The 20,284-nt window shown below is 45.0% G+C and overlaps 1 protein-coding gene and 1 long non-coding RNA gene across 12 annotated transcripts in view; one reads left to right on the top strand and one right to left on the bottom strand.

The window, feature by feature from the left end:
* GRWD1 (glutamate rich WD repeat containing 1) overlaps positions 1-20,284 on the bottom strand; it is a 33,913-nt gene that overhangs the window by 7,299 nt on the left and 6,330 nt on the right. The window lies entirely within an intron of this gene.
* The window catches only part of LOC309355334, a 114,687-nt gene continuing 94,502 nt past the window's right edge, over positions 100-20,284 (top strand). For 3 of the 11 annotated variants that reach the window (XR_014162488.1, XR_014162489.1, XR_014162490.1), the window contains exons 1-2: positions 117-683; positions 2,614-2,688. This is a non-coding gene — a long non-coding RNA (uncharacterized lncRNA). Of the gene's footprint in view, positions 684-2,613; positions 2,689-6,492; positions 6,607-20,284 lie in introns of those variants that run through there. The other 8 variants (XR_014162492.1, XR_014162493.1, XR_014162495.1 and 5 more) reach the window with 7 other exon arrangements.

The following is a 20,284-nucleotide window of genomic DNA, read 5'->3' on the forward strand; positions in this document are numbered from 1 at the left end:
CGCTTTGGGATGTTTCATAGGAAGTGATTAATAAATTAAATTATTAATAAAGTTGTTAAACACCGTTTAAAAGTGTGCTTGTTGTGCCAAAGGCTGGATGCGGTGTAGCGTTAATTTTTAAATATAAAATCCCTGGACTTCAATTGCAGAGTTCTTGTAACTTATTCAGCTTCAGCGCCCCATTCTACCCGTTAGGAATAAAAAAGGAGGCTGAGTATTTGATTTGCATTTGCGGCACAATTTGCAAATGTTTTGAGACTTTATACAATCAGACACGCACATTCGTCACACAAAACAAGAACTTAAGAGTATAAAACCCCGTTTCAGGTAGATTCTACTTTGGGGCACGCTTCTGCCCAACCATAGCTACACTACATATTCCTGAATTTCTGCATTGTATCCTATGGGTTGCTATCACTTTCACTCGACATCCGAGGGGAAATTACGTCAAAACGATCATTGTCCCGTGTTTGACTATTGGAATGATCGCTCTAGAATTTTTAGTCTACGTTTCTCAAAAGGGAAACGCTAATTCAGTTAAAAGGAAAAAGGAGCAGGTGGCCATATTGAAAAACGTTAGTCATTCTCCCTCTCACGGTTGGGGTTCAAAAAAACCTGCTCCTAGTAACTCAGCGGGTCAAAGCCTTCCTTCCGCACTTTGAATTCAAATTAAGATATTTTAGGTAAGAGAGTTTAGAAGCCGTATTGAGCGTTAGCACCCAGTCACATTTTTTAAAAGAGAAGAATGCCGCCATCTTTATTAAGGGAAACTGATGTTTTAAATAAATGCAGTATTAGAGAAGTTTCTCTCTGAAAGTCAGCGCTGGAAATCAGAGTTGTGGGAAGATGGAATGGCGGTAGCCCGTTTTTATGGTTTGCGCGGCTTTACTCCGCATTGAAAACACGGTAAAAGGTGAGCGCCATTTTGAGTATGGGCACAGGATGCCTGCCGCCATTTTGAGAGGCGCTACTCCCGGACTACCACCATCTTAGAAAAGGGCAGTCGGCAGCCGCGCTGTCTCTAAAGAGGCCGTGCACTACATACAGATGCACCTATTAATTTTTTTTCCCGAAACGGCCATTTTAAGTGTGGGCAAGTTTATCAAAGGACATCTTGGAACAGGGCAGAGGACTTCCCTTCCCCCACAAAGAGCGCTATCCCGAAGCGCCATTTCAGAAAAGGGCAATTGGTTCCATTACCATGGCAACCGACTATTCACCGCAGACCTATTGATTTATTTAAATTTTGTTTTTAAAGTGCTACTGAAAGGCTCAGTGGTATCCTCCACTTCAGGCGCCTGTTGCTTTTCTCTCCATAAACTAAGCTGTGGTAATTCTATAAATTATTCTACTTCACAGCACTTAAAAATCACTATCCTCTCGTTGTTCTCGCCTCACTTTCAATGAATTAATTATCTAGTTAAAACGCACACAAATGCGCAATTTTGACTACTGAGATAGGAAAATAGGAAACTGCCTTATGTTGAGTCAGACAATTGGTCCATCTTGCTCAGTATTGTCTACACTGACTGGCAGCTGCTCTCCAGGGTTTCAGGCAAGAGTCTCCCAACTCCACCCAGAGATGCTGCAGATCGAACCAGGGACCTTTGGCTTGTACTGAGCTATGGTCCTTCATATGGCAGTAAGTGGAACATTGTCATCAATCAAAGGGCCAGTTTATTTGCTGACAGATTTATTTAATATATACAGTGGTACCTCGGGTTACATACGCTTCAGGTTACATACGCTTCAGGTTACAGACTCTGCTAACCCAGAAATAGTGCTTCAGGTTAAGAACTTTACTTCAGAATGAGAACAGAAATCACGCAGCGGCAGCAGGAGGCCCCATTAGCTAAAGTGGTGCTTCAGGTTAAGAACAGTTTCAGGTTAAGTACGGACCTCCAGAACGAATTAAGTACTTAACCTGAGGTACCACTGTACATGAGTAAGGCATCCGTGAAAGTGGTTTAAAGGTTTTTATTACAAACTTGGAGTTTATATACACAGAAGAACAAAAGCAGCCAACCATACTAAGCAAACTAGATCATTAGTTTATTTTTAGTACTAGACCTTAGCCATGGCATATGCATAATAAGTACTTGTGTCTCTGAGCATGGGCAGACTGTTCCTGAATAGCCACAGCTAGCTCTCAAACATTTGGGATTTCTGGCAGGATTACTGTGTCAAAGGAGGTGATTTTTTTTAGCAGGTGCAAACTGCAGTATTTATTTTCTTAGAAATTAATGGTGCTGATACCACAGAGGTTGCAGGTTTGATCCCCATATGGGGCAGCTGCATATTTCTGCATTGCAGGGGATTGGACTAGATGATCCTCAGGGTCCCTTCTGCCTCTACAACTCTATGATTTCTAATCCCAACCGCTCTTGGAAGACAGAATTCAGTATGACCTCAACTATGTCATTTTCCACCACGTAAAACAAAACCAAATAAAAATAGTCACAAATAGTCTCCTTTCCTACAGTTGCCTAGCTTATGCTGCACTTACCTGAGCGTAATCATCATTGAGTCCAATGGGGCTCAATTTTGAGGGAATACATAGGAGTGCGCTTGTTAGTACCTCATTCACCTTTCTCCCTTTTTCTTATTCAAAAGGTTATCCACTGGATTTCAGCAGGACATAGGGACTGGTGTGACTTGCCTGCTAGAGAAGAGTACTGTACTTACATGGTGAGTTTATATTGAAGCAGCTCACTTAGTCAGCTACGAATGATTATGCCTCTGTGTGAGTAGAGAACTTTAGAAGATTCTGCTGACAAAGTTGCACTAATTCTGTATTTTGGATTTTTGACCAAACTCTCAAGGAATTTAAGAAGTATGAGATGTCATTATATGTAGTATCCTTTTACTGAAAGAGATTTCCCCAGAACCCAGCCGATATGGGTGTGGCTGAGAAAAGAAGCTTTCAAGGAGAGGACAATTTGAACTATAAAATCCTTACTTTTGTGTCAGGGGCAGTGGGAACACACAAAGTTTTGGCATTGCCAACTTTTGAAATAAAAAAAATGGTGGCTGGATGTGGAGCTAAGTACAGATCTGGCAGTGGCAGAGTCAAGTTTTGGGGGGTTAATCTGGCCAAGTCAGAGTTGTCAGAGTCCTCTAGATCCTAAGGTGTAAAGCAAAACACACACACACACACACACACACTTAAAGGATAAAATAGCAAAATGCTCTTGCTCTTGAGTGGTTTAAAAATGGCAGGAGAGAGCAGCAAAAGGCCCACCACCTCAAGGTGTATGCCTTCAACAGCTGCATGGCAATGCCACTGTAGAATATCTGAATTTTTTACTGTCAAACACATGAGAAGTCCCTGTCGAAACAAAGAAAGGTGACAACCTTACTGTGCAATCTCCTGTGTCACTGAGTGCATACTCAACTAGGTGAAAATAAAATAAAAGGGCAAAAGCAATACTTCAATCACAGCATAACCTCCTTTCACCAACCCTAGTCCATTATATTAATGTGGATTTTGCTTATTCTTGCATACACTCCCAACATTTTAAATTGAAACTCCCAATTGAGTTCCCCAATTTTCATACTTACTGAGCCCTCTCCACTGTACAAACAGTGTACACTCAGGTCTCAGTTCAGAGCCTTGTGTCAACAGAAACCTGAATGTACACTGTTGGAGGCAGTAGTCCTCTGAATGCCAATTGCAGGAACTCCGAGGAGCGGGAGAGTGCTGTTGCACTCGGCTCTTTTCGGGCATCTGGTTGACCACTGTGAGAAAAAGGCTCCTAGACTCAATGTGTCATTTGGCCTGATCCAGGCTCTTCTTACGTTCATTTTAATTTAAAAGATTCATGGGAAAACCTGACATTCAGCAGTAGCACATGCCATTCTTTAAAATAACACCACTACCCGGTTTTGCTAAAAAGTTCATAATTGTTCCTAGATATGAACAATATTTATTTAATGACTTAATCACATATTTACCTGGCCTTTCAGCCGAAAAGGTTCCCAGAGTTCCCAGAAATAGAGTCCCTGATCTCGGGGTTACAAAGTCATGGCACGAAAGAAGAGATTGCGAGGGAAGAAGAAAAAACATGCAAACTGAGACTTTAGTTCTAAATTGCAAAGTTCTTACAATAACCAGCTGGAATAGAAATGGTTCAAGCAGAAGAGGAGCCAAACCCATCTCTCCCTCTGCTGAAACCTGATGGAATGGATGTGACTGAATGATAGATGGGGGAGAGGGGAAGCCTGGTGGAATTGATTTCTCAGCAGAGTTGATAGGGTGATCCTGCCTTGCTTCTCTCCCTCTGCTGCAATCTGCCTGTCCAGGCATAGCTAGATTTAGTTCTGTTAAGAATAACAAACACCAACCATTTTCTTTTCGTTTGCAAATGTGAAGGGGATTCTAACTCGCCATAAGCAACTTGGTAAATAACTTACAAGCCTGCTTAAGAAACAAATAAAAAGAGTTCTTAAAATCTGTTGAAACTTTTATCCAAGGGCTGCCAAGTAGAGACAAAACTTGCTCACTGGGAAACCAGTTCCCAACCCCAGCAGCTCCTGTGTTTTGCACCAGTGCTTCGCCTTGGCCAGATATCCACACTACAGGACTCCCTATTGCTTTTGCCTTGGTACAGCGCTCTCTCCGCTGCCCCACCCCCGCCTTGTGTCTCTGAGATTACAGCAATCCCAGTTTCCTTTGAATCCCAGCCCTGCAGGCTGCCATCTATCCTCAGCAGGATCATAAATTGCTAACAAGCATGTCCCGAAGCCTGCCGGCTGCCACAGCTCAGCCAGAAACTTGCTGTGTGCAGTCGAGCGGGAGGGTCGCATCCCATAATGTGACAAGGCAGGCAGCGCACCGGCAGGTTCTGGTGGCGGGCAGCTGAAGCTGCTGGCTGCTGGTGACAGTGACAGTTGGATGCTGTACGTTAGTAAGCCAGCGCTGAAAGGGCAAGGAAGACGAGAAACAGCAGCTTGAGAAGTTGGAGGGCATCAGCAGGGGGCACCACAGTAGAGGCAACACAGGCTATGGCATTTCAGGGTCACATCAACGTGGCACCAGACTCCTACCTTTTGAACGAGGGCAGGTGCTACTATATGTTTGTTACAGCACATGGGGATAACCCAACAGTTATGAAGTCCAAGGTTGTGCCACACTTTAAAAGGCATGAAACTGGCAATGATTTAGTTTACTTGATGTCCTTTTCGCCTGGGTGGCATTTTTGCATTGTCTGTCTTGAGCTGCCTCTGAGAACAGAGGTGAAGAACCTTTCTGGCAGATTGAGAGGTGTCAAGTTCCTGAATGCTGAAAAAAAGCAACAATTTGTCTTGCAGCCTTTTTTACATTTCTTCTGGCAAGCCTCTGGTGCCTTAAAACAGCTGCATGTCAGCCAGAAATTCATTAGGTGAGGCTCCTCTCAGCATGAGGAATGCTTATTGAGTTTTTCTCTATGGTGCAGCTAAGGAAGGTTCCAGAAACTGCCAGAGCAGTTTCCAGAAGGGCCATAGCTCAGTGGTTGTGGCACCTGCTTTACTTGTGTAAAGTCCCCATCATCTCTTTGTCAAAAATATTGGGCAACCCTGCCTAACATGTCGGGACAGACATTACTGCATTGGACTGTCCACTGGTTTGACTCATGAAGTTGCTTCTTTATATCTGCTAACAAACCACGTCCTGAAGCCAGATGCAGGTGGGGGCGAGGAGTTGAGTGTTAGCAAAGATAGTTGTGGAGTGGGGCAGTTCTTCCTTGGTTAGAAGCCACCTGGCTAGTCAAAAGACCTGCACAAATAATTCGCCAGGGTGGTTTGCTTTCCATATTGGGCTTTTCCTTACAGCTCAGCCTCAGCTTTCTCTTATTTACAATGCCTGTAACACTTTTCAATGTAGGATGGGATTTGCAGTTGTCAGCTCATAACAACAGCCCTGTGAAGCCAAGTTGTTAGGCTGAGAGACTGTGTCTTTCCCAAGGTCACACAGTGAGCTTCATGGCAGAGCAAGGAGCTGAAATAGTGCTTCACACCCAAGGCTGTGTGCAAATAATAATTCCTGAAGAGCAGGTGTAGGGATGTGTTTGTGTGTATTCATAGAATCATGTGTGTGTGAGAGAGAGAGAGAGAGAGAGAGAGAGAGAGACAGACAGACAGACAGACTTTCCTCTTAAAGCAGTCTTTCCTGACACTAGCTCCAATCCCACTGCTGCACAAATGTGACAAACTCTTCTGATACCCTTGGCCAGGCTTTCTGTATTGCCAAATCAGCACCAGTGAATTCCCACTCACTCACACCTGGGCATCAGGTATGTGCCCAGCCTCATCTATCCCAAGTTGCAAGCAAATTTCTCTCAAAATTTGTACTTGTGGGGAACTGCAGCAGTGCCGGCTTCAGTCCCAGAGCCCTTTCAAGCATGTGACCATTAGATAAAGAATCGGTATCTCCGTAGAGTCAGTACCCTAAAGCTGACAGCTTACCTCAGTGTCCTACTTCATGAGCACAATGCGCTTTTTTTGTCCAATTAGGGTAAACCAAAGAAGAGTTTTGCTAGGATAGGAATGACCGGTTGGATAAAGAGTAAGAGAAATACAGGACAAAGTTGCTGAACAAAATAAAATACAAATGCAATTTCTAGTTTATACTCGTGCTCCAGTAGTAACCTTCCAACGCAACTGATTTGTGTATGTGTGCTTGTGTGAGTGGGACCCAAATTCCCTCTTTTAAGGTAAAGACCCATCCCTTCCAAGTTTTAAAAGCCCGCCCCAGTTATCTCAACCTAGAGTGGGGTTGTTTTTTTTGAAACCAGCCTGTAACATGCTGAGTTAATTTAGGAGGTTTCCCTGAGGACTGCTGGTGATGTCTTAGTGGTAGAACTCCTGCTTTTCATGCAGACGTTCTGCGGTTCAGCTCCTAGTGTCTTGAGACCTTGGCAAGCTGCTGGGAGTCAATAGTATACAGTACTAAACTAAATGAGTCAATGGCAGTTTCACACATGAGTGATCGCTAGCTTTGAGGAGAGTCCTGGGCAAACAATCCTCTGGTAAGCCCCTTCCTCTGTCAGCGAGCCCTGGCAAGCTTAGGAGCCTGTATCCCCTCCAAGCAGTTGCGGGCAACTGGGTTTCTCAGCCCTTTAGTTTTCCCACAATGCTCCAGAGCAACATTGGGTTGAGAGCAGAGTGGAAAAATAAAAGAGTGGCTCAATCTAGCCTTCTTTTGTTGCTCAGAGTCCCTCAAAGGACACTGGGTGGACATCTACATTGGGATCCCTGCACAGGGGACCTGGCAGCTGCCTAAGGATGTCAGGTGCTGACAGCAGCCTAGTGGCTCCAGCTCCTGATGCCATCTCAGTAGGAACATAGGAAGTTGCCTTACACCAGATCAGGCCTTTGGTCCATCGAGCCCAGTATTCTCTATTCTGATTGGCAGTGGCTCTTTAGGGTTTCTGGTGAAGGTCTTCCCAAGCCTATGCTCCACTCCAGAGTCATGATCTCTGCAGGAGATCTCTCCCCTCCAAAGTTGGCCATGTGGACTTCCTTTTGCCCCCTTTGCTACTCTCCTTCTGAATTTCCCTAGTATAACTTGTTTAATCTAGCATTCCTTCTTCTGCCAGAGGGCAAAAATATGCCTTGGTCCCCATTCCCGGTGTGTAGGCCAGACAATGACTTCACCCTTGTTGTTCAAATGCAGGCTTCTTGCCCACCTGTGTTGGCAAGGAACCTTATCAATTAAGGAGAAAGGCTGGATTCATCCAGCCACCTGGGATTGCTCCATTGCCTATTCATTGTTTGTGGTGGGGGTAGGGCAAGGGCATGTTATGGGGGAACGTGAATGGGTAGCACTCCAAACTAGCTCACTGTTCAGTTTTATTACGTTTAAAAATGCATTTTCATGTCAGTAATTGGATCTAAACAATCTGATCTGTGTCAGTGAGAAGCTGTCCTGGATTCTGCCCCATCCCAGCCTCACCATCTCCACTGAAGTGGCAATTCTTTCTCTGTGGTGCTGGAAAATACGGGGCAATGACCAGAATGGAAATTAGGGGCTTCAATGCAGGTCACAGCCACTGGGTGGCACTCTAATTTCACAACTGCAAGGCGGCTGAAAAGGGTTGAACTCACAGCCCTGTGCCTGCCGCAGCAGTGGCAGCTGGCTGTTTGGAACCTCTGCAGAGCCAGTGCGTCCGGGACAAAAGTCCCATCCGTCTAGATTATGGGCCAGTTCTAATCATAGCTCCTCCTCCTTCTCCACTGCCATAGTCCCAAACCTGAGTTATTCCTCCCCCTCCTTTAACTCCCACAAGCCTCCCTCTGTTATCTCAGCCTGGGGTATTTTACAGAAGCCAGCCTGTAGCATACTAGTTTAATTTAACGGGCTCCCCTTGGGACTTCGGGCCTGTTTATGTTGTAGCTTTTCCGCTGATTTCCCAATTTGATATGAAAGCTAAATTAAGCAGTGGCATGGCTTGCGGGTCTCGCCCGCTGCATACCAGGGAGGCGTTGGCACCTCGTGGGTTTGCTGCAGGCCTCCCATGGGACTTGCCACCTGTCAGGGCTGCAGTCAGCATGAAAATTAACACTAGTCACTGAACGCTCCGAAAGCAAGAGGGGAAAATGAAAAGGAGCCGCCCTGATTCAGGGTAGCGCATGACAGGATGGGGAGAAGGGTGAGAGGGCTATGGGCTTGAGGGCATCAGAAGACTTTAAAAGGCATGGTATTTTAAAAAGGTGGGGGAAGAAAAATCAGACTTATGGTTCAGCTGAGTGAGCTACCCTGCCATAGAAAAGTCCATAGGACGATGCTCAAAGGTGAAAAGGCATCACTCATGGCCTGTGAGCCAGCAAAACGAGCAGAGGCAGATTGCAGGGGCAGCCCATCTGCTTTTGTCACTGCTACATCACCAAATGCTCTTTCTGCATCAGCCTTCCCCAGCCTGGGCACAAATGGTATCTGGAAGGCTCCGGGTTGGGAAAGGCTGTTCTAGATGTCCTGTCACAGGAGGTCAAAGCCTTTACTTGGCAAAAGAGAAGGTCTGAGAGGGAACAGGGCAAGGGCACCATCAAGCCATAGGGGAGACAGTTCATCCATCCTCTGTCCTAAAGGCTCATTAGCCCTTGCAGAGCTAGCTATACACCTGCAGCCTACAGCCTGACCAAGCCTTAAGAGCAGTGCTTGAGACCCATCAGGCTGATTAATATGAAGGGGGAGGGCTTTCTCAGTGGCGATCCCACACCTTGGAAACTTCCCACCCACAGAGATTCATAGAGCCTTGTTGCTGCTGGTCTCTCTCACCCAATTCCCCAAAACCTCTGAAGCCTCATTTATTCAAGTCTGCATTGGCTGAATTGTGCTGTCCGTGGAAAAAAATCTTTAGCTGCTGCTGGTTGGTGTGTGTGTGTTTGCAATTGTATTTTTGTGTGCTTTACAGTTTTGTAACCTGTCTTTGTGCCTTTAAACATTGGTCAAAAGGTAACGTAGTGCAATCTTGGGTTATAACCAAGTTTTTTAATGCAAAAATGGAAGGCGCTTGGAGCAGCTTTCCTTGAAGTAACATGTCAAGTAAAGTCCTGTTTCTCAAAAGCTATCCTGGATCCTCACACTGTGGCTGATTTGATATCATACTTTTAACACGAGGGCTGAGTTATGGCTTGATTTTGTGTCTCTGTGTGTTCCGCTATAAATTCCTGTGCATTTGTTACATTGGTGGCATGTATGTTGTCTAGGTGTCATTGTGTGTCTTGGTGTTGCGTGGCTGTGATGCATTTCTGGCTGTTTTCTTATAGCCACCACGCCGCTGTAAATGTGTGTGACCATTATGAAGGTATTTGTGGTATATTATGAAATGTTTGCAGTAGTACTGATGTGTGAGTGTGTTCTTCCCCAAAGTTATTTTCTGTGCCCGTATTGTGTAATTTTGATGGATGATGTCTTTATGCGGCTGGTATATTCGAAGGCTGTATTTGTGTGTACTGCATATGGTCATTTCCATAGCCATTTTCTAGGCATGAAATAGGCACTGGGAACACGTGTGCTACATATTTGTGTTGGTGTTTACATATATTCCCGCAGTCACATTGAAGTGCGTAGTAGACACCTCTTCAAAGAGAGACCTTATCTAGTACATCATTGTGTCTGCTGTGATTTCTTTGTATGTGTCTGATGGGACTAAGGTGCCACTATACCCAAATGTGTGTGATTTTAGTGGTGTTGCAGACTAGTGTGTAACTGAGCTGAGTTTCATTCTCATTTGCACCTGGAGGCTTCCAAGGAGCTGAGATGCAGCTGACTCTGGGGAGACGGCAGCAGCTATTTGTACGGGAATCCCACCCCTCATCGCCAGGCTCTCTACGAAATAACTGCAATGTTCAGCTGCATCAGCAGGGAGAGAATGACTGAGGGAATCATTTTCTGTCTCTGAGCTGATAATAACTTGGCATCATGCAGCCAAGAAGTGTGGAGATCCTGGAGATTAAATCAGAAAGGGGGGGGGGGACGAGACAGAGAGCAAAAGAAAAGAAAGAAGGGAAGGGGTTCAAGGGAAGAAGAACCTGTTTAGTGGGAGTCACGTGTGCTTACATGTTAAGGACTGGTGGCAGGTTGCAAACATTGGAGTAAGTGGATCGAAAGAAAGGAAGGGTGTGTAGAGAATGGTTAGTGGGAGACATGGCAGAGGACCTCTCCCATGAAGCCTTTGGCATAACCCCTTAGCCTCCATATCCTGCTGTGGTGAAACCTAAGTACATGGCGCTTTACAAAATTGAAGTGGACAGGTTTCCGTCCCAAGGGGCTCACAATTTAACATTTGCAGTAAAAGGGCTCTCCTCTCCCTTATGTCTGATTTTAGATTATAAGCTACTTGTTCTCTTGTGCTATGAAGCACCATGCTCCATGATGTCGCTATATAGGCAGATCGTCATCATGCCGTCCAGATATTTCCTGGGGCCTTGAGTACAGTGAATTTGGAAGCCCCTTGGTTCACACCTATCTCTAAACATATGTATGGGCAACATGCCATCATAGAGAAACTTCTTTCAGATCGTATTCTGTTGTCGTTTCTTTCCAGAAGTTTGTCAGGATTCTCTCACATAAGGAGATTAGTAAGGGCAGGCGTGTCTTTCTGTGACAGCTTGCCCATCATTGCCCACATTCTCCTGCCATGCGGAGCCACAAGAGATATGGATTGTGTTCTTGGTTATGCTCTCCGCTCAGGCTCACCACCAGTGAGGCCACCCCAGGCCTGGCTAATGCACTGTGTGAACTGATTGTGCGTCATAGGACGTGCTGAAAATCCTCTGCAACATGGACAGCTTCCGCAGTAGACATGTAGTATTAGAGAATAGGCCAGATAGCTCCATGTGGCTCTAGCCAGCAAGCTCTGTCATATGGTAAAGCTGAAGATCCTACAGGAGGAATATCCTACAGGATCAGTAACTGGTCTTTGTAAACTGCCACGTGTATATGTATGTGAAGTTGTTTTCTGCCCTCAAATATAAAAGCTCAGATCCTGGCCTATGAGCACAGGTAGCTGCCTTGTTTGCTTGGAGGACTTGTTTGTTTGTTTGGAATTTAAGCAGATTCATGCCATCTGAAATTCAATTTCTGTTCCTCTGAGAATGCCTCAAGGGCAAGCTATTCCAGAGGCCTGGTGTTGGGCTACCTGTTTTCACTTTGCTGAATCCAGCTGAGTGCCCCAATCTGAAATCAGGAAGAAGCATGCTGCTGCAGCAGCAATAAAAAAGCACTACATAGCACTACATAGCAGGGACAAGGAGAAGCAGCAAGTTTCACCTGCATCTGACTGCACTCCAGGCCTGCAGCCTGGATATGAGAACTGTTAGTCCTAAGGTGGGTCTATGAACCCTAATGCTTTCTTTTGTGTGACAGATGAATGGATGCCTGGACAAGTGAGGGAAAGAGAGACAAATGGATGGATGAAAAAGCGAGGGAACAATTGCAGGTTGGAAAGCTGTGGCGAAGAAGGAATGGCTGAATGTAGTGAGGGATAATGGCATGGGCGTAGCTAGGATTTTTGTTGGGGGGGCAGGCTTTTGTTTGGGGGAGCAGAACCTCAGATTTGTATTGATTTTGATTGATTTAGGGTGGCAGCTGTTCCCCTGCTCTCCCTTGGCAATGCCCATGAATAATGGGTATTGTGATCCAAAACATCTGGAGGGCACCAGGTTGGGGATGAATGATCTACGCAGTGCAGGGTCACATGAGATGATTTGCCGCTTGATGCATACACGCCTCTAAGTTGTCCCTCAGAGCTTTTCTTACACAGTCATTGCAGTACAGTACTTGGTAAACACCCCTTTGTCCTTGCAGACATCTTCCCCAAGGTTTCACTTCTGTTGCTTTTTCTGAACAAGTGTACTACTTTTTGCCTGGAGAAAATGCAGTGGTTTAACCAAAGAGAGCATCTACTCCTGTTATCAAAATAAAAATAAAAATTGTGGAATGGGCTTGTGGAGTCTCATGGTGTTTACTGGAATTTGCTTTGGTCTCGTAGTTAGTGACAAATGGCATACAACTCTCCCAGCAAACCACCCTACCACCATGAACTTTAAAAGTTAATGGGCTTGAAAAATAAATAAATCATTTTTAAAATATTGGGAGTTTGTGCATATACTTCTCTGCTATACAGCCCCTGTGTAGAAATGCTCATATAGTGACTAATATCAATGAGGCTATCTCTGTTTTCACTCATACCTCACCCCATAGTGGTGTTCTAACATTTTGTAAACCTTCCCTTTAGATTTATTTGATTTCAATTTTACTTCATTTATTTGGAACTGGTTTGCTTCCCCTTTCCTGAGCTGAGGCACATATTCTTCCAGGTTTGTTTTTTTCTTAACTGGGGTGAATAGCAACAGTATTCACCCTGACATTGTAATATTATCATTGGGAGATTTCTCACTGCATGCCCAGATCATGGCTCTGTGGTCAAAGACAAAGGTTTATGCCTTGACCCAAGATCTGAAAGCAGGAAACAGCCAGTGATCTGGCACAAAGAGGAAGCCAGCACTGTTCATTATGGTTGTGGATCAGCCCCCAGCTAACAAACAGGGTGCCAAATTGGATTGAGCTGGTACCTCCTAGGGTAGAAGGTCTGGTACTGTCTAATTTTACAAGTATCAGGCCAGAGCCGCTGTCCCCTGTAGGAGTTTTCTGCCTTCAGCAAGTAACCAGACATATTCTGTTGTCTCCTCTTGCCGTCACCTTCATTTCTTCTTGAGTTGAATGTAGGACGAGGCCTGGCCTGGCTGTCACTGTCTGCCTTAGAAAGATTCCTGTTTTAAGGCGAAGATTGGATCAGTGGCTTGCTGTGAGCCCAGGGGGATGTTTACAAGAAATTCAGAAACAAAGACAAAATTCAGTGACTCCTTGCTACAGTGAGGCGGGTGAGAGTGGAGGAAGATCTTTGCTGTATCTCCTTGGGGAAACTGAGAAAAAATCTGCCTGTTGCTAGTTTGCATATGCTAATTAACCCAAACCAGAGCCCTGAAGCCAAAGATCTGGCTCTGGACCAATTTGTGAGATTTGCTTTCTACACTGCTCTGCATCCTTTCCCAACAACAGCATGCAATATCATCGGTCTCTCCTGTGTGAAGTCCCCCCTCTGCATCTCATTCCTACCTTGGTAATTGAACATTCCCTGGCTTTATATATCCTTTGCAGGTTGAAGATTACCGTATATCAGAGCAGGATAAATGAAGGGGAGAGGGAATTGGGCTGATGAGCAACCCTACACATAAGGGCACATTTAAGTTACTAATTAACAGACATTGAAAGGGGTGGAGCCTGACACAGCTCATGTGACTATTGGGCATCAAATCTTGGAATTTCACACTAAGGCACCTCTGACCCTGGCTGCCCGTAGAGCCCTATTGGATCAGACCAAATATCCACTTTTTCCGGCATCTTGCTTCTTGTAATGGCCTATCAGATGCCTTCAGGAGCCTCACAGACTGAGCATGAAGGCGGTAGATATTTTCTGCCATTGTCTGGCAGTAACTAATTATTCCGTGGCACATTGCCTCGGAATATGTTCCATATAGCCACCGTGACTGGTAGCCATTGATAGATTTATTCTCCATGCATTTGTCTATTCCCCCATTAAAGCCTTCCAAGCCAGTGGCCATCACACCACATCCTCTGGCAGCAAATTCCATGAATTAATTATACATTGTGGAAAGAACCACTTTCTCTTGTCTGTCCCGACTCTGCTGCCCATCAGTTTCATTGATGGCCCACGTGAACTAGTATTATAAGATTGAGAAAGGAAAAAACAATTACTTCACTCTATCCAGTTACTGTACAGTACTTTACTACACTGCATCTAAGTTTATAAACCTCTTTCCTGTCCCTTCTTCAGAGTTCTTCCCTCCAAAACTAAAAATCTCAAACGCTTTGGCCTTTCCCAATAGAGAAGATGCTCTAACCTCCTAATGAATTTTGATGCTTTTTTCTGCACTTCAACTCTAGGATACAGGATGACAATGTCTAGACTGACGTGCGTAAGAGTATGCAAGGTTTTAAGCAACATCACTGATGTTCCCTTCTGCCCAACAAAGAATACGAAAGCTCATGCACTCCTACCTTGAATGACTCTGAAGACACATATCATTATTCACCTTAGTAAAATAGCCGCATGGAAGCCTAGGAGGGTCCTGGAGAGAGCTAGGAGAGTGGGGGGCATTATGGGAGCACCAAGACAAGGAGCTGGGAAGGGGCAGAGAAATGACAAGGAGGGATTGTGGTCAGGTACAAGGTGTTTGCTCCACAGACCAGTGGTGCTGTGTGCAGAGGAGAGACCATGGGGTTTAGATACGGGTTCAAAACCTGCATATTTGGGCTAAATACCATTTCTCACCCTCAGGAGCCCCTTTGCAAAACAGGATTGTGAAGTAAAAGAACATTTTAAAGACCTGAACAGCACGTTGTACATTCATTTTTAAATGAGGGTGCCTACAATGCCAAGGGTCTGTCACTGCTCTGATCTCTTTAACACCTCCTCTTCCCCCCACCTCTCTCCAAGCCCTCATTTTCCTTACCCAGCAGGGAAGCTTTTCTCTCCATCCCAAAACCATCCTCAGGGAGCAAGGAGTCAACCTGGCTTTAAAAAATAAAGCCCCTGACAAGTTGAAAAGCAAAGCCGTGGTGTCTGACTGAGCCCAGCAGGGGCCACTAGGAGCAGATCACGCCTTCCTCCTTAACCTGAGTTTATTGACACACACTCTTATTCTCTTGCCAGTCTGGGTTTTCTGAAAGAGGGAACGAGTAGAACTGGGGAACACCAGATGCTGGGACTTCTGGGTTTTCAGGAATAGTTTGGCCGAAACTGGATCCGTGGGTTCTTGAGGGCTGAGGAATGTGGTATAGTAGCTTAGAACTAAAAACAGAGTTATGGTCTCCCCCTTCCTTACCAGAATTAATGGGATTATCTTACCATTATACTGCAACCCTGAGCTCAGTGAGAAACATGGGCAAAAAATGTTTTGTTAGACCTTCATACCTGTCTGTTCAGGCTCCCTCCTGTCTTGCCACTGGTTTATGTAACAGGGGAAGGCTGAGGGTTCAGGAAGGATTAGGTGTTGGCAGATCTATTGAACTATAAGAGAGGATGGTGAGAAGCAGGACTCCTGGGTTCCCCTCTGTCTTTCTTCCCCCTCCAGCTCTCACAGCGTAACCTTTTCTTCTCTTCAGAGAGCGGCAGGGCTTGTGATGGATTCTCTCAAACCATCTGCTCATCTTGTTAGGCTCTTAATTAACAAGTAATTACGCCCTGCTTATGCACAGGCCGGGCAAGCTTTTTGGCTAGGGCTTATCCGGGAAGAAGCTGGGGGAATGTACAGGGTGCATTAGCAAACTTTAGTGGGGTGAAAAGAAGGTGTCTTCACCCCTGCATCCTACTCCATTTCAGACCATTTTCAGAACTGCCTAACCTTGTGTTTCTTTCTCCACTCACCTATCCAAGCCATCCATCTCATTGCTTAATTTGTAAAATGAAGCACTCTTGGGCCAGGGCCAGAGTAGAAGTCATGCCCTCTGTCTTGGAGGTCCTAATCCCAGATCTGTGGCTTGTTGTTGCTCAGTGTGCTGTGGAAGAAAATGCACTCTGTGCATGTTTCAGTGCACTTATTTTTCTGATGGCTTTATAATTGTCTAGGTTCAAACCCAGCCACTGAAAACAGACTCTGGAGCTAAGTCCTGTGAAATATCAAGTCATCTTGTTGATGCCCACTTGATATGTTACACAATGACTGTTTTCAGTTGCTCCATGTGATTGTGGTTGCCACATAGTGAACTGCTTTCGTGAAGTTGGTGGTCAGTAATAGGAGGAGCAACACTTCCCTCAGCCTCAAACCTGTGGTCTACAGTATGAAGATCATAAGACTGGCCAATCTTGCAAAGCTTTTTAAAGGAATGTTGAGATCATGTATATGGGAAATACACTGAACACTTGAAATGTGCTCTCTATCATGGTTAAACCTTATTATTACTAAGAATACAACTGAGTCCATCCATCCATCCATCCATCTGCACCTTCCACCCACCCACTCTTTCTCCCAGGTGCTGGATGCTTTCCACTGCTGGGCTGCCTCATAAATGCAGACAGATGTCTCTATCCAAGGTGATTGCCTCGCACTGCTTTTAATGAATAATAAATTGCCAGGGCTCAAGGACTTGGGTGTCATGTTGGAGCTGCTACCAATTTATCTTGCTCCGACCTGACCCAGGTGACCAATGATGGGGCTGGAGGATGGGAGTCTAAAGTCAGCTGGTCCCAGATTAGAACAGGGGCTCCCTAGAGAAGAAAATTCCCCTCTCTTAAACCATTCTCTCTTGAGTGCCTCTCTCTTCTCTGGTCTCTGGCTGGCTTTCTCATTATTTCTAACGAGTCACTTTGGTTGGGTTCGGGCAAGAAATCCATCCCTAATGAAGCCTCTAATCCCACTGCCTAGGGAAGCTTATCTGGGCGACTAGTCCTGGCATTTTGCCAGCATGTCATAACCTCAGCATTGTTTTACAGTTCAGAGGGGAGCCACAGCTTCTGAAGCTTCTGGGAGGAGAGAGAGGGTTAGTGGTTGCAGCAAAGGAGAGGGATGCTGAAGGCTCAGGGTGCTTAACTGACAAGCATGAGACCTAGTGAGCATTCTGGAGAAGGAGAAAAATGCATCGAATGTGAGAGAAATAGTGGTTCTGAGTTGTGTCACCTGGGAGAAAGGTCAGCAGGGATCTCGTGGAAGGGGAATGGGGTCTAGTAGGTTTATCTATTTATTTGTAATAATTGAGAAAGCTGTGTGCATGTGTGCTGGCCATTATTTCAGGCTTCTCTGGAATATAGGTGGAGTTTGGCAGGTTAGAGATGCTTCTTTTCAGATGTGAGAAGCTCTCACCGACAGAATGATGCTGGAGCAGGATGACTAGATGCAAAGGAAGGTGGTACTCCTGTACTTTTAAGGGCTGTGCAGCTCTTCATGCTGCAGGGGTAAAAGAACCTGCACCTATCAAAATGTCATCTCCTGCCCAACTCTTGTTTGGCACCCAAGACAGAAGTTGCATTCACACTAGAATTTTCTGTGGAATCACTGTCCTTTCATCACTCACTTTTGGTAAGGAGTCCACCCAATGTCATTTTTAAATTGTCACATGCCAGTTCTTCTTGCAAAGCCTTCCCCTGTTTTCCCTTCAGACCTGATTTGTGGTGATTTGGAGGGTGGGGGGAATGAAATATAATTGCAGTGTCGGGTTGTAATCCAGTAATGACAGGCAAAGTGCTATTGAGACTTTTAAGGGTTATTGTGCCTTTAATGTAAAGCTTCCTGATTGCAGCCACTGTTTTATTGTATTCTGTACAGCATGGTTAGTGATTGATTCACCTTAAATTCCCTGTGTGCCTGTTTATGTGTGAATTACTGGTTTTCTTCCATTATTTTCCTTCCTCTTCTTTAATTTATAACAAAATAGCAGAATGATAAAAGGGGGAAAATACCATCCCACCGTGGGGAACAGAGTTAAACGGAAATTAACAACCAATCTACCAACAGAAGAAGAAATAAAATAGACTGAACTTCAAAGGAGGAAACTTTTAATCAATGTTGCTGATGATCTTTGCTAAATGGGACTTGCTTTAAGAATACAGATAGAAGGATCTTGGCCATGGAAAAGGGCACTGCTGAATTATGTTTTTAGAGAACCTCTGTTTAATTACATGTCTACCTAACTGCAAAAAATTAAAACCTCAACAGCGCTAACAGGTAGTAGTCTGAAAGTAACATCTGTAAGGAAAATCATGTTTGTGAATGTGTGCCGATGATCAGGATACCTAAGTTGTATATAAAAGGTAGGATAGACCAGATGCCAAGAAGGACAGGACTCTTCTTTCCTGAGTAGCTATGGAGAAGAGAAAATTTGGATAGGTATAGCTTTTCATGCACAGTTGGGAAAAACACTGCCTGCAATAATTCCCTCTTCTATGCAATTTCTATGCAACACGAAACTACATAACATAGTAACAAATGAAACAATAACCCCACATAGTTTAAAAAGGCCATAGATTATTTAATTGGCCAAAGGCCTAGGAGAAGAGGAATGTTTTCACCTGGCACCTAAAGATATGTAATGAAGGTGCCAGGTGAGCATCCCTAGGGAGAGCATTCCACAAATGGGGAGCCACTGCAGAAGAGGCCTGTTCTTGTGTTGCCACCCTCCGGACACATGAAAAAGAGGATGATCACAGGGTCTGGGTTGATTCATATTCTTTGCATCCAGAAGGCCACAGGTTGAATCCCTGGCATCTCCAGTTAGGACTGGGAGAGACTCCTGTCTGAAATCCTGGAGTGCTGCTGCTTGTGAGAGTAAACAATACTGAGATCAATGGACCAATGGGCTGACTTTATATAATTTGGCTTCCCATGTTCCAGTAGCAGCCAGGAGTTAGGATTCCTGAGGCCTTTTCTCTTATACTTTCTCTCACTTCTCTCCCCCCACCCTCCATCCCTGCTCTTATCCTTTACATCTAATTTGATTCCCACATCCTTCATCCTGCCAGTCCCTGACCAACCATTTAATAAGCAAATCTCAGCCTCTGGAAATCCCCCCATATCCTGGGGATGTGGAGGGAAAGCTCTCGGATGACTCTCTTGGAGATTTCCTCCTTGGAACAGCAGGATTTGACCAGCCTTTGAGAGCACAATTAAAAGCTAGGCCTGACTGCTGGATATTTCTGTTTCTTCCTGCTCACAAACATTTTAACATTTCTCAGTGATGCCATGTTCTAGACTAAGGACTGTGAGACAGCGGGGGAAGATATAAAGTAAGACGGGAAATTAAGCAATATTAACAAATAGTTCCAGGATGGATGGGTAGGTGGGTGAATGGGTACGGGCAGTCATTCCGTATTTCTGTGGAAAATAGGGGGTTAAAATCAATGGTGGTGATGACTCGGGGCTAGAGATGCCTGAATTTGCACATTTAGGTTCTTTTAGTGATCTGATGTAAACAAACATTAGAACATAGGAAGAGCCTTATGGATCAGGCCAATGGCCCAACTAGTCCAGCATCCTGTTCTCACATTGGCCAACCAAATGCCTGTGGGAAACCCATGAGTTAAACCTGAGCACAGGAGAACTCTCCCCTGCATTACTGCCTATGATAATGGAAGCAGAGCATAGCTATCTTGGCTGGCAGCCACAGATAGCCTTATCCTCCATGAATACATATAAATCTGCTTGTATTATAAAGCATATATCTTTAAATTTGGCTTGTGTACATCATGTACACAGTGCCATATAACCACGACAGACTGTCCAGTGCAGGTACCCTCCGTCTCTTTCTCTGCCATACACACATCCACTCACACACTTACACACTACCAATTAATCAACGTAGCACAAGGGAATCATTGTACAGACATGGAGAAAAACACACATTGCAGCTCATGTAGCATACTCTGCCTCTCTCTGCATGTGCCCACATTAGTTGCATGCACACAATAACACACCATATACCTAAATTCATAGGCACATGTACGCTGCCATTTTGGTGCCTTCGTATGTAGAGGTACACTGTGACCTGCAGAACATCTCTTCTCTTTCTGCTTCCACTCTCCTCCCTGCGTACACATGGGCACATAGTGGTGAGCTGAACACCTCTGCACAAACTTGAGGACAGATATTGTGGCTCACCCACAGATACACATGAATCTGTGCCTATAATGTAAACCATCACACTTAGGCATAAGCACACAGTGTCAGATGCCCAAATGGCAGGTGGTAGTGGTTGCTATGGCGCCGTCAGTCCCTTGTTAGCCATTTA

Source organism: Podarcis melisellensis, assembly GCF_964234715.1.
Source record: "Podarcis melisellensis genome assembly, chromosome: 13".
NCBI classification, from domain to species: Eukaryota; Metazoa; Chordata; class Lepidosauria; order Squamata; family Lacertidae; genus Podarcis; species Podarcis melisellensis.